This window comes from Canis lupus, chromosome 21 (genome assembly GCF_011100685.1).
Source record: "Canis lupus familiaris isolate Mischka breed German Shepherd chromosome 21, alternate assembly UU_Cfam_GSD_1.0, whole genome shotgun sequence".
NCBI lineage: Eukaryota > Metazoa > Chordata > Mammalia > Carnivora > Canidae > Canis > Canis lupus.
The window spans coordinates 17,636,858-17,649,422 of record NC_049242.1 but is presented as its reverse complement, the minus strand read 5'-3'; the positions used below and the strand labels follow the sequence as shown (position 1 = coordinate 17,649,422).

Here is a 12,565-nt window from a genome sequence, read left to right as displayed (position 1 = left end):
AGGCTTTATCCTATAAATGATGAAAGAACTAGTTTTCTACCCTGAAAAATGACGAATAGGTAGAGATATGGCTAAAAGGAAGCAGGTCCATTTTGAAGGGTCTTTTCTGCCTATCTAAAAGGGGAGGATGTCACATTAAATGTGTGAGAGAGAGAGAGAGAGAGAGAGAGTGTGTGTGTGTGTGTGTGTGTGTTTATGTGTGTCTATGCTCAGAGATGGGCAATTCAGGCTTCTCAAGAATAGCATGGCCAAATTTGCTCTATGGAGATTATATTAGAGTGGGAGGTGATTTGGAGAGGTACGCTATTATTGCAGGGATTAGGGAGATGGAAATAAAAATAGGATTGGGATACTTTACAGATCTATTTAATTTGTACTTAACAATGACCTTATAGCTTGCCAGTTCTAAAACCTAAACCAAACCAAACCCCCAAAAGTAATAATTTATTTGCTGTCTGTCAGAAAGTATGCTATTAGTAAACTTTGCTAGAAATTTATTTTCCTTTTTACCTCCAAGGCGTCTTTTTATCCTTCTATGTTTCTCTTCTTTCCTGAAAGTGGCTCAAAAATCAGCATTAAACTTAGGATGTTATGTATGGCATTTATGTCATGAATTCACGCAGGACACTGAATGGATAAATGGGGATTAGTCATCTGTTTGAGTTAACCATAGTTGCTAATAAGAGTCAACTGGTAGGAAATCTTCATTTAGAGAAGACAAATCCATACTATTCTGGAGATTTAAACTTCTCACTTTCTCAAAGAATTTCATTCAACATATAAGTTGTTTTGGCCAAATAATTAGCAAACCTTTTATGGCAAAATTCCATCTAAATTATGAAACTGGATTGTAATTGGTAAAATCAATTTCTTGAATAACGTCACAGGAGGATGGATATCTACCAAAGAAGAAAAAGAAAGAAAAATCTCATTCAATAGTCAAACTAGCCATGATTTTTTTAAGATATAACAGCTTAGAGATGGGCAGTGAGCATTAATTAAAACACAATAAACTAGTGCATAACTCTTTATAACAATATAATAGTACCCTCATAGCAAACATTTCCCTTTTACAGAGGCAATTTTACATCTTTGGTAAAGCCTCGCTCAGAAATGTAATTCTAGAACCACATTTTGCCATATGGCAGTTTACCATTTGACAACATAATTCATCTATGGAAAATAAGACCTTCTCTACATGTTCTAAGCCACTATCTCCATATGGTAAATGAAAAGCTTATTACATTGAAATCAGGGCATGTAGGATAAAAATAGTGACTACAGCATTAAAGTTCTGCTTGCTTCGAGAATTATACTGCCCCAGATGCATCTTTCACTGTTCTCCTGCCTTATGCTCCAGCCACTCTATTTACATGTTCAAAATACACTCGTATTTGGCTTCCTACCTATGCACAAGCTGTTCCACTTTCCTGAAACAATCCTGTCTTCGGTCCCTCCCCTTTGCTTAGCTAACTCCTATTCAACCTGAAGTTTTCATCCACTACTAACTGGGTTAGGTACAACTTTCATTATTAGCACTGCATGTTATATCCAACATGGCAATTAATATTCACATTGTAATTCAAAGTATCTTGTTTTTCTCCCCTATCAGATGGAAACATCCCTGAATGTAGAGAAAAACTCTGATTTTTACTTCACACTTAGAGTGCATTGAATGACTAAATGTATAAATAAGTAATTGACAGGAATGAATGAATGAGTAGGTGAATACTAACTTAGGTAAGATTGCATTGTACTTATTATAGGCAACCTCATCTGACACTTAAATTGTGCCATCTACTGACAAACATCCCTAAATATTCTTTATTGCCAGCCTACCCGAGTGCATAAGTAATAGGCCCTGGTATGTATTTCAGTTAATTGTACCTTGCTAGATTAGACTCTTTGATCCAGATCATTGACACTCAAACTTTAATATGCATAGATATCACTTGAGTGAAAAAATACTGAAAGTCCGTATTTGTGGTTCTACCATTATAGATTCTAGCTAAATAGGTCTAAAACAGGATCAAGAATTATGACTTCTTAAAAAATATTTAAGATAAGTCTCATATAGGTGATTCAGGGACTGTATTTTGACAGACTTCTCCACTAAAAAAGAAAGGTGCTTGGTGGGACATATCCTGCCATGCATGAAGCCATGTAAGTTTGAACTGTTGCTCTTTGAGGCCAGTATGAAGTATCTTTTAAAAAATAGTCTAGAATTTTCTGGGATCCCTGGGTGGCGCAGCGGTTTGGCGCCTGCCTTTGGCCCAGGGCGTGATCCTGGAGACCCAGGATCGGGTCCCACGTCGGTCTCCCGGTGCATGGAGCCTGCTTCTCCCTCTGCCTGTGTCTCTGCCTCTCTCTCTCTCTCTCTCTCTCTCTCTGTGACTATCATAAATAAATAAAAAAAAATAAAATAAAAAATAAAAAATAAAAATAAAAATAAAAATAAAAAATAGTCTAGAATTTTCTAAGGACAAATATGAAAGGAAAGTTTCTTTCCTCTTTTAAAATATACGTATTCCATCTCATTTTAATCCTCACAACAATAAGTTCTTAGGTTTAAATCCTTATTTAAACTTTTCTAAAAAGAAAAGCAATTGATATTTTTTGTTCTTTAAAATAAGACAGCAGGCTCTAAAGAGATTAAGGGACTTGAGAGAATTCAAAAAAGTAAGCAGTAAAACGGTAACCTGGAACACTTTAATTCCAGAATTTGTGTCCATTCTTCTCCCACCTTACTACATTGGATACCTGGGAAGCATAATGTGTTAACCACAACCTATCTGTCTAATGACAAGAATCCCAGAAACCCAGTTAGTTGTAATAGTCAAGGTAGTTGATTGTAGTAATCATAAAAAAGCCAAAAGGAGTTAATTGATGATGAATCTGAGGAGCAGAGCTCTGAATTGTGCCAGACCCTGCACATGTGGGCTGTGGCCAATGAAGGCAAAAATGCTTTGTGTGTCCAGTGAGACCATGTAAAGTAACTACTTGACACTGATCATGCATCAAACCTTGAGCTTACCAACAATGATCTCATCCTTGGTGATAAGACATTCTACTTGTCTTCAAAGTTTATAGTCTATTAAGGAAGAGAGATGAGTAAATAAAATAAATTATCATGAATGCAAAAATGGAGATCCTGGAGGAACTTTAGAGAGTCCACAAAATGATGCCAACCAGATAAACCAAGATAACTCCATGAAGAAGACAGTGTCTAAACACAACTGGGATGGTAAAACACTCCACTTTATTCAAGTCTCCACTCTTGTAAAGCTGTGGGGCTTTCTGTCCAACAAACTCTCTCAGCAGGATTAAGCCAAGGATTCAATTTCATTTTAATTGTGTTAAATCCCAGAAGACTCGAAAAATTGCAAATGTAGTCCCTGTGGTGAAAGACTGTACCAGTATCCTCTTCATGCTTAACTGAAGCAGATATAAAACCCACTAATTAACAGAGGCAAAAAGAGTAATTTAAGTTTTTATTTAATTGAAAGCTCATAACTTACAACACAACAATTACTTAATTAGATCATTCTTATATTAATCTCTCTCCCTATGCTTCTATTCTTGTGTTTAATTTCCATCAAGTTAGCTCACCATACCTTGGGATTTAATAAAGTTTTCTTAACTCATTTTTGTATAGACAACCATTGTTCTACATATTCAGGAAGTGGGTTCTACAGAATCTATCTTGAGTACCCATTATATAGATAGAGAAGAAATAGCTGAAAAATAATTATATAAGAATAAAAGGATGATTTCAATTTTTTTTGACCCTTCTTTCTTCTTCCAAAATTTTCTATCCCCAAACTCTCAGCTCTGAGAGTGGATTTGGAAGTTATTTGAATTCTCATTGTTGTAAAATATGACAATACTCTCTGACAGAGGGACTGCATCTTTGTTCATAATATTAGAAATAGATACAGAGTTATCCTTAGTGATCTTTGCACCAAGGTTATGACTATGGCCTCTGTTCCAAAGATAAGGAATTTCTTTAAAACACATAGCACATACACCAACTCTTCTGTCATTTGATTGATTCAGAATGCTCTCCTATATACTTGGTGTCAATTTTCCTTATTCTTTACCAAATGATAGCATTGTTGTATATACATGACTAGAATTGCATGGGGGTGGGGGGAGCTGGACTGTGGAAGAATTGGGTAAGGAGTCCTTTTCAATTTTAAGTTTACTACCAAGTTTAAATTATATCACATAATTTATATTATAAAATAATGCAGCAACACAATAGAAAACCTGGGAAGTGTAATATGAAAAACAAATAGGCTTACCACTGTAACCCAAGGAGTCACAATTTTTGATGTTTTTTAATAATAATATCTCAATGATTAATCACACCATTATCACTTTGTAGCATAAGCATTTATCCATGTCTCCTGCAGAACTTTGTTCACTCACATCTTCTATCTCTCTATATCCATACCTTTCTTTATTTCTCTTTCTCTCTCTCCTGCATCTTCAGTCTTTTCTTTGTCAATCTCCACTTCATTCATTATTGTTCAGTTTACCATTATTTGGTTTTGGGCCTCAATCCTCTACTGAAATCATTCAAAGGCCAAAAATGACTTCATACTTTCATAAATGCAATGGATACTTGCAGTTCTTATCCTTAATTTTTTTTAGGGATGAAACAGAAGATAGGGATAGTTAGGCAAAATGTTATTAGAATCAGGAGCAAGGAGTATAATGGAACATGTTAGAAATCTTGAGATGACATAGTTTAAATGTTCTAAATTGTCCGCATTTTTGCACTATGATTCTTTTTTTCAAGACTGAAGAGTTACGGAGTCAGGAACAGAGAAAATGATCATGCAGATATGATAGAATAAAGTTGGCCTGTTCTTCATTCTTTGTCTTTTGGACTTGAAAGCTTAGGACTAGTAGTACTATAAACAACAGCCTCATTTTTTTGTCTCAGACTCATGGTCTCTCCCCTAGTTCGGGCCCCATTAGTAAGCTATGTTAACAATTGCAGTATCTTCTAACCTAGTCTCCAGACAATTCTCTCACTAACCGAAGCTCACAATCATGAGATTGGTCTTTCACATGCAGAAGTGCTATATCTAAAATGGCCAACGTTTTATCACTTCAACACAACTGTGGTAATAATTTCGTGGTGTTTTGCTTTACATAATTGTACTTCTATTACATAGATTAGTATTTGCCCTATTATTATCACTTTGCATTAGTATAAGCATTCCCCCAAGGTTCCCAAGAATGCAGGAATAGGAAAGACTTATCAGAGAACTTAAATGAGTGTTGTTTCAATGCTATCAGAACCCTTATTTTAGAAACTCAGTAATTACAAGGTACAGATAATGGATATTAATAACTAAGATCATGCACTGTGGAGCCAGACTTCCAGGATTCAAATCTTGCCTCAAACTACCTACTCTGTGACTTAACAAGCAGTTTGACTCTCCTGTACCACAGTATCTATATTGAAGAAGATACAATATTTATGGTTGTTGTGAAGATTAGGTAACGTATTACTGGTAAGCAATATAGGTGTTTAAAACAGTGTCTGGCACAAGGTAAGACATAGTTACTAACTATATATAGTAACACATACATATACATATATTATAAACATATAATATTACTGCATCTATATGTATTACACATATATATGTATGATGCAAGTAACATTATTGTATCTGGAAAACATGAAAAAAATACACACATTACATTTTATGGGAGGAAGCAATTTAGTATAGTATAACAAATAAGGACTGGATTTCAGACCTCATATCTAATTTAGTCCTAATAATAGTTATTGTGTAACTTTGGGCAAATCTCCCTAACTAGCTAATTACAATAGCAATTATATTCTACAGATTTCATGGATGAGGAAACTAAGGTTTACAGAGCCTCTTGACGAATGTTTCACAAATGGAAAATGAAGCCAAGGACTCAAAGGCATTATCCTTTAACATTGCTGCCTCTGTAAAATACATGTTTGAGTCAAGTCATCTTAAAAATTCTTTAAGAAACATCAACTACACAATAGTGTAAAATACACATTACACAATAATGTAAAATAGCAACTTCAACTATGAGTAAATGAATATGGTTGTCCTACTCAATTAAAATTTATTAAGTGAAACTTTATTTAACTCTTTTTAATATAGACACTCCTGCTAACAACATAAAATCATGTCTGCTGAGAACAAAAATACTATCCTTTCCGTTACTGTGAAATTCATTTTTCTTTCTCTATTTCTTAACATAGACATTTAAGGATTGTTCTTTTTTTCTTCCTTCCTGCTTGTTTGACTGTGATGGAAAATATATAATGAAAACCTTTTTACTGTCAAGAACTGTTCCAGTGTATTCAGAAGCTCTGTTAGTAACAATAGATATCTTTATGTCAAAATTACCTTTATCGAGATACTTCCTCTTTCTTCTTTGATTCAAAAGCGTGTTTTACAATAGCAGCACCATGCCTACATTAAGCATAAACTTCAGGAAGTACAACTGAATAGCATAATATGTTCAGTGCCAAAGTTCACACTTTCTCGAACCTTAGAAATATCACCCTCCCTTGCAGGTTTCAAAAAGTGTCTCTTTACCAGGAATATAACAAAGCTTCAAAGGTTCCAGAGTCAGGCTCCAGGCTCCTGTAATTGGAGGGTGGATATCTTCTCACTGAAAACAGTGCCCAAAATAGAACAGAAATAAGCCAGATGGTCCTGACTAGAAACTCAATGAGAAAGCTTATATATTAATAAATCCCCAGTTATGAATTAAAGATAAACATTATTTAATGTAGAAATATCATTACAGTCCAAGGAGAACTGATGAAACTAGAAACAACTTCAGAAATATTTAAGCCAAGTGTTTCTATTTTAATCAAGGAAACTGAAGTCCAGAGAGGTTAATGAGGTACTGTCTTGCAGCAAATTCAGGGAAAAACAGAAACTGGAACTCAGTAGTTCAGATTCTTATTACAATGTAACTAAATACATGTTTTTCATAATCTGCCATTTAGCATGTAAAACTAGAATCCTGCCAGCCTACCAGAGATTGCCATCCTATTGATATTAGACATTTTGCTCTGCTTTTATTTTTAGGTGAACTAAAATGGAGCATTCATGAACACTTTATTGCACATCAAGCTGTTAAAAATGTATGTTCAAGCTAAAACTGAAGTGGGAGAAACTGTGTCGGTGATGCTAACAGGGAAACTGTCATGTCACTACAGGAAAGGGGATTAACATTTTCAAATCTAAAAGTAAGCAAAAAGTGACTTTTCCTGCTTAGTAGTTTAAAGGTCTCTCTTCTTGGTGCAAGTAGTAAGGATGCAACCACCAGAAAGAGAACTAATTCCACGTAGGGAACTTGAAGATCTCTTGGATCAGGGATTGAGAGCTATGACATCCTGAGTCACACTCAAATTTCTCAGATTAGTTTACAAGAAAGCAAAGCAAAGACTGTATAAAAATCATAATGCAGACTGAGAATATCAATACTGCACTTGGGACAAGTGAATAAAGACAGAGATACATTGTGTTGTAAAGACTTCACCATGAGAATATAAAATCCAGCTAAAAATCTGATGATGTGAAATGGCAGCAATATGTCATTAGCAGAAAAAACAGAATGAACCAACACAAATATATTATTCCACTGGCCAGATAGGTTGCAAATTATTCCCAGCTGGTTTCTTTGCTTTAGGAACCAAAGAATGATAGAGTTATCATTCGTTAGAACCTGAGAGCCATTAAGTATGGTTAAAATTAAAACCGTTAAAATTGCATAGGTGTGCATTAATAAATGCAATTTTTGTGGAAGTAGATTTTTCAAATTTTGGGTTTAGTCATTTAAAAAATTACCTGTAATCTTCATAACTGCGTGAGTTTAAAACATTCACGTTGGGGCACCTAAATGGCTCAGTTAAGTGTCCAACCCTTGATTTCAGCTCATGTCATGATCTCAGGCTCATGAGATCAAGCCCCATGTCAGGCTCCACACTCACTGTGAAGTCTAGTTGGGATTTTCTCTCTCTCTCTTCCTCTGCCCCTCCCCTATGCTCTAAATAAATAAAGAAACCATTAAATAAATAAAATCTTGAAAAAAATATCCATGTCACCCCCTTGATGTTAAAGATATACAGATATCAAGACTGGGTAGATCTTATCTCTACAGAAACATACACACAAACACAAAAAAGAAACCCCACCTAAGATAGCAGAACTCTATGCTATATATCATAAACATACACAATGCATACACACACATACAACTGTTCTATGAATTCCATCTGGGAGTCCTCTATATTACTGTAAAATTAGAAAATCAGAGACTGAGAAGCAAATGTCACATAATCCAATCCTGCAACTCAAAACCTAGAGGTATGTGGCTGCTCAGCCTCTTTTTGACAGTTGGAAAAATCTAGTTTTGTGTACCCTACTCTGTAACTGTTTGAACAGAGGGTGTTTAGATTTTGATAGCTATTATATAGATCTGGTTTTGCTTTATTTTTTTTGTAAACACTATTATTATTTTGTAAAGATATTTCCTGTGTTGATTTTCTCTATTTGAACTCACAAAACTTTTATTTTAATGACACATGGTGACATTTGATGCAAAACATTTATCTAATTTCTATATTTTCTCTTTATTTTCAAAGTAATCATCTCAGTAGTATAAATTAGACTGTATTACAAATTAAAATTACATGCACATACATGTATACAATGAAAATTATATATATAACATATATAATAGGGAACTCTGTATGTTATAGAGAACCCTAATTATGATGGCATATGTACACTAACTGCTAGAAGTAACTGCCAGCTAGAGAAAATAGAAATCATACAATGGCTAAAGTTCACTCTAGCTTTCTGTAGAAATTTTAATGAAAATTTAAATAGAGATTATAAATCAGTATTATATACCAACTTAATTAACTATTAGAAGCAATTTTGAGGAAGCATCTAGGACTCTATCTGATTGCAGGAAAAGATGTTGCCTGTGAAACATATGCCTGCCATTGGTTGATGAAAGAGAAAATCAGGCCATATACCCATGTAATGACAATCTAAGAAAATGACAGAGCATCATTATATGTTCAGAATTATGTTTTAACAGGTGCAAAATTTCTTGAGAAACACCAATCATGACTCTTGTTCTCACAGACCTTGGATTTATTGAAACGTTCTATGTGTAAGAAGCAACCAGAACATATAAAGTTGCATATAAGAGTGATTTCTGCAATATATACCAGATATGCTATAAAGGTTCAGAGGCCTATAAAAGTAAAAGCTTATAAGGCAGTACTTTGGCATGGTTATTGGACTAAAAAGATAGCTATTCAGGACCTTAATAAAGACTGTGCAAATGAAAGAGTTGCTAATGTTTAATAAAAAAAGTAGAAAGTGAGAATTTTAAATTAACATTTTAAATGTAAATTTACATTAACATCCCAAATCATCAAATACCTAGGGAAATCTAATGAAAAAATGTACAAGCTCTTTAAACTGAAAACCCAAATCATTGCTGAAAAAACTTAAATATGATCGAAATAAATTGAAAAATATAGAATACTCACGAATTGTAAGAATCGAAAATTGTGACGATGTTAATTCTCAAATTGTCCTAGAGATTTAGTGAAATCTCAATTAGAATGCAGATATATATATATATATATATATATATATATATATATACATGTTTGTGTGAAAATTGACAAACTATTTCTTATTTTTATTTATTTTTCTTATTTTAGTTGATACACAATGTTATATAGTTTCAGGCATACAACATAGTGATTCAACTTCTCTATACATTATTTTGTGCTCACCACAAGTGTAACTACCATCTGTCACCATACAATGCTAATACAATACCATTGACCATATTCCCTATGTTGTGTCCCTTTTATTCCTGTGACTTACTCATTCCACAACTGGAAGCCTGTATCTCCCATTCTCCTTGTTTGCCCATCTTCCATACAAACTATTCTTAACTATGTTTTATAGAAAGGCAAAGCACCAAAAAGAGTCAAGACAATCTTCAAGAACAAGACTAGAAAACTTGCACTACCATATTTCAGATTTACTATAATTAAGACCATATTGTAGTGAGACGAGGATAGAAATTAAGATCAACAGAAAGAATATAGAAGGGTTTTTTTTATGCACACTTGTAAGGTAATTTGATTTGTAACAAAGGTGTCACTGCAATTCAGTGAGGAGAGGATAACACTTTGAATTAATGTCGTGGAAAAAGATTGATATTTGTGTGGAAAAAAAATTTTTGACCTTTACCTCAGACCATTCATAACATTTAAATAAAAATGGAGTTTAGGGGCAGCCCGGGTGGCTCAGCAGTTTAGCGCCACCTTTGGCCCAGGACATGATCCTGGAGTCCCGGGATCGAGTCCCACGTCAGGCTGCCGGGATGGAGCCTGTATCTCCCTCTGCCTGTTTCTCTGCCCCTCTCTCGATCTCTCTCTGTCTTTCATGAATAAATAAATAAATAAATCTTTTTTTTTAAAAAAATGGAGTTTAGGCCCAAAAGGTAAAACCTAAAAGAAATGAAGCTTCTAAAAAAAAGCAATGAAAAATATTCTGGTGACCCCAGAATCAGTAAAATTTTTAAGATAATAAGCAAAATCAAAATAGACATTGATGAATAGGGTTTATTAAAATTAAAATGCAAATACTTTTAAAAACACAACATTAATAACATGAATATGCAAGCTATAGGTTGGGAGAATATATTGTGCGTGTGTGTGTGTGTGTCCAAAAGAAAACTCTAACATATATAAAAAATCATTACAAATCACTATCAATAAGAAAAAGATATGAAAAATATGAGCAAAAGCCCAAGTAAGTGCTTCAAAACCGTGCTTTTTCTAGTCTATAGAGCACTTTCAAATTCAGGGCATTCTCTAAACATGTGCAAAGATGTTCAACATCACTAGCTGTCAAGGAAATGAAAATTAAAACCATGCGCAGTTTTACACAGACATCAGAATGGCAAAATGCAAAAAAAATTGATAATATTGTTGGTAAGGTTATAAAGTAACTAACAGTGTTATAGTGGGATATTACATATAACATATTATTTACCTATTCTAATCTCTATCTCTATCATCTATCTATTTATCTAGCAGGATTATAAATTGTCATAATCACTTGATTATCTGTTCTACAGAAGCTAAATAGATGCCTATAGTATGGAGTAGTTATCTAAGTATATACCCATGAGAACTGAGGGCTTTTATGAACCAAAACACATATGGAAGGGATATTTATAACAGTTTTAACATAATAGTCAAAACCCTGGAGAAAAATAAAATATCCATTGTGGGACCCAGGAAATTTAACAAAAATCCCCTACCCCTGGACAAGCAGAGCAGGACTGACTCCATTTTGTGCTGCACCCGCCTTGTGCCAACCTGCTTAGGGCACTGCCCCACCCTAGTCAAGCCCAGGGCACACCCTAATCGGAAATCGGCTCAGTGATAGGCCAGTTCAAATAGATACTTTAGGGTAAAATGTAACTCAATCGGCCACCTGCGAGTGTCCATACCAGCATGACTGTGCAACTTTCTGCATATCCCATTGGCCACTGGCCCCTATAAAGTTGCTAAGCCTCTTAGTCTTGGGGTCCAAGTCCCTGCTCCGCTGTGTCGGGTACACTTGGACCCAAGCTCAAGCTTGTAAATAAACCTTTGTGTGTTTGCATCGGTGTCGGCTCCTCGGTGGTTTCTCGGATTCGCAATCTTGGGCACAACATCCATCCATTCCATCAACAGTGGAATAAATTCATAAAATAGAATATTACATAGACATTTTTAGAAATAAGAGATACTATTTACATACACAAAAACATGCGTGAATCTCATAGACACTATGTTGAGTAGAAAAAAAATAAAACAAAAAAAAAGAAAGAAAAAACATAAAACAGAGTACACATTGTAAGTCTATTTATATCACTTAAAAAGGTTAATAGATGTCAGCAGAGCAGTTATCTTGGGTGAGAGGGTGGTGGTATTGGCTGGAAAAGGGGTGAGAAGAAACTTTCTAAGGCTCTGTAAATGCCTTAAGTGATGACTACACGGATTATATATCTGAAATAATCACTGAGCTGCACACTTAAACTAGTAAACATTATCACATGTATGAGATTATTTTATAATTACATTGTTTGCCATTGAAAATGTAGTAACATGGACTCACATTTTAAAATACACATTTATTCATGTATCCCTTTCTAGAACTCCAAGGGATCTTAGAGATCATTCAATCTAGTGTTCATCAAAATGTGATCTCTGGTCCACTTTTGGGAATCTCCTCCTCTTGAAAGCTTATACAATGTGGGCTCCTAAGATACACACTAGGAATACTGACCCAAAATCTCTGGTGATAGGACTTGGAAATCTATATTTTAAAAAGATCTCCTTCATATTATTTACATCTACTAAAGGTTGAGAACTATGAACTAATTAAACCTCTTAAGTTTTTAGTTAAACTTTAGGCTGGTTTGGTCCAAACATATATAAGAACCACTGGTACAA

The 12,565-nt window shown here is 34.4% G+C and overlaps 1 long non-coding RNA gene across 1 annotated transcript; it reads right to left on the bottom strand.

Annotated features, from left to right (window-relative positions):
* Nucleotides 1-581: 581 nt before the first annotated feature.
* On the bottom strand, nucleotides 582-6,675 carry LOC119864967. Its single transcript, XR_005375609.1, has 3 exons — nucleotides 6,414-6,675; nucleotides 3,035-3,091; nucleotides 582-899 (listed from the first exon to the last, which is right to left on the bottom strand). It is a non-coding gene; the product is annotated as an uncharacterized LOC119864967 (long non-coding RNA).
* Nucleotides 6,676-12,565: the final 5,890 nt, after the last annotated feature.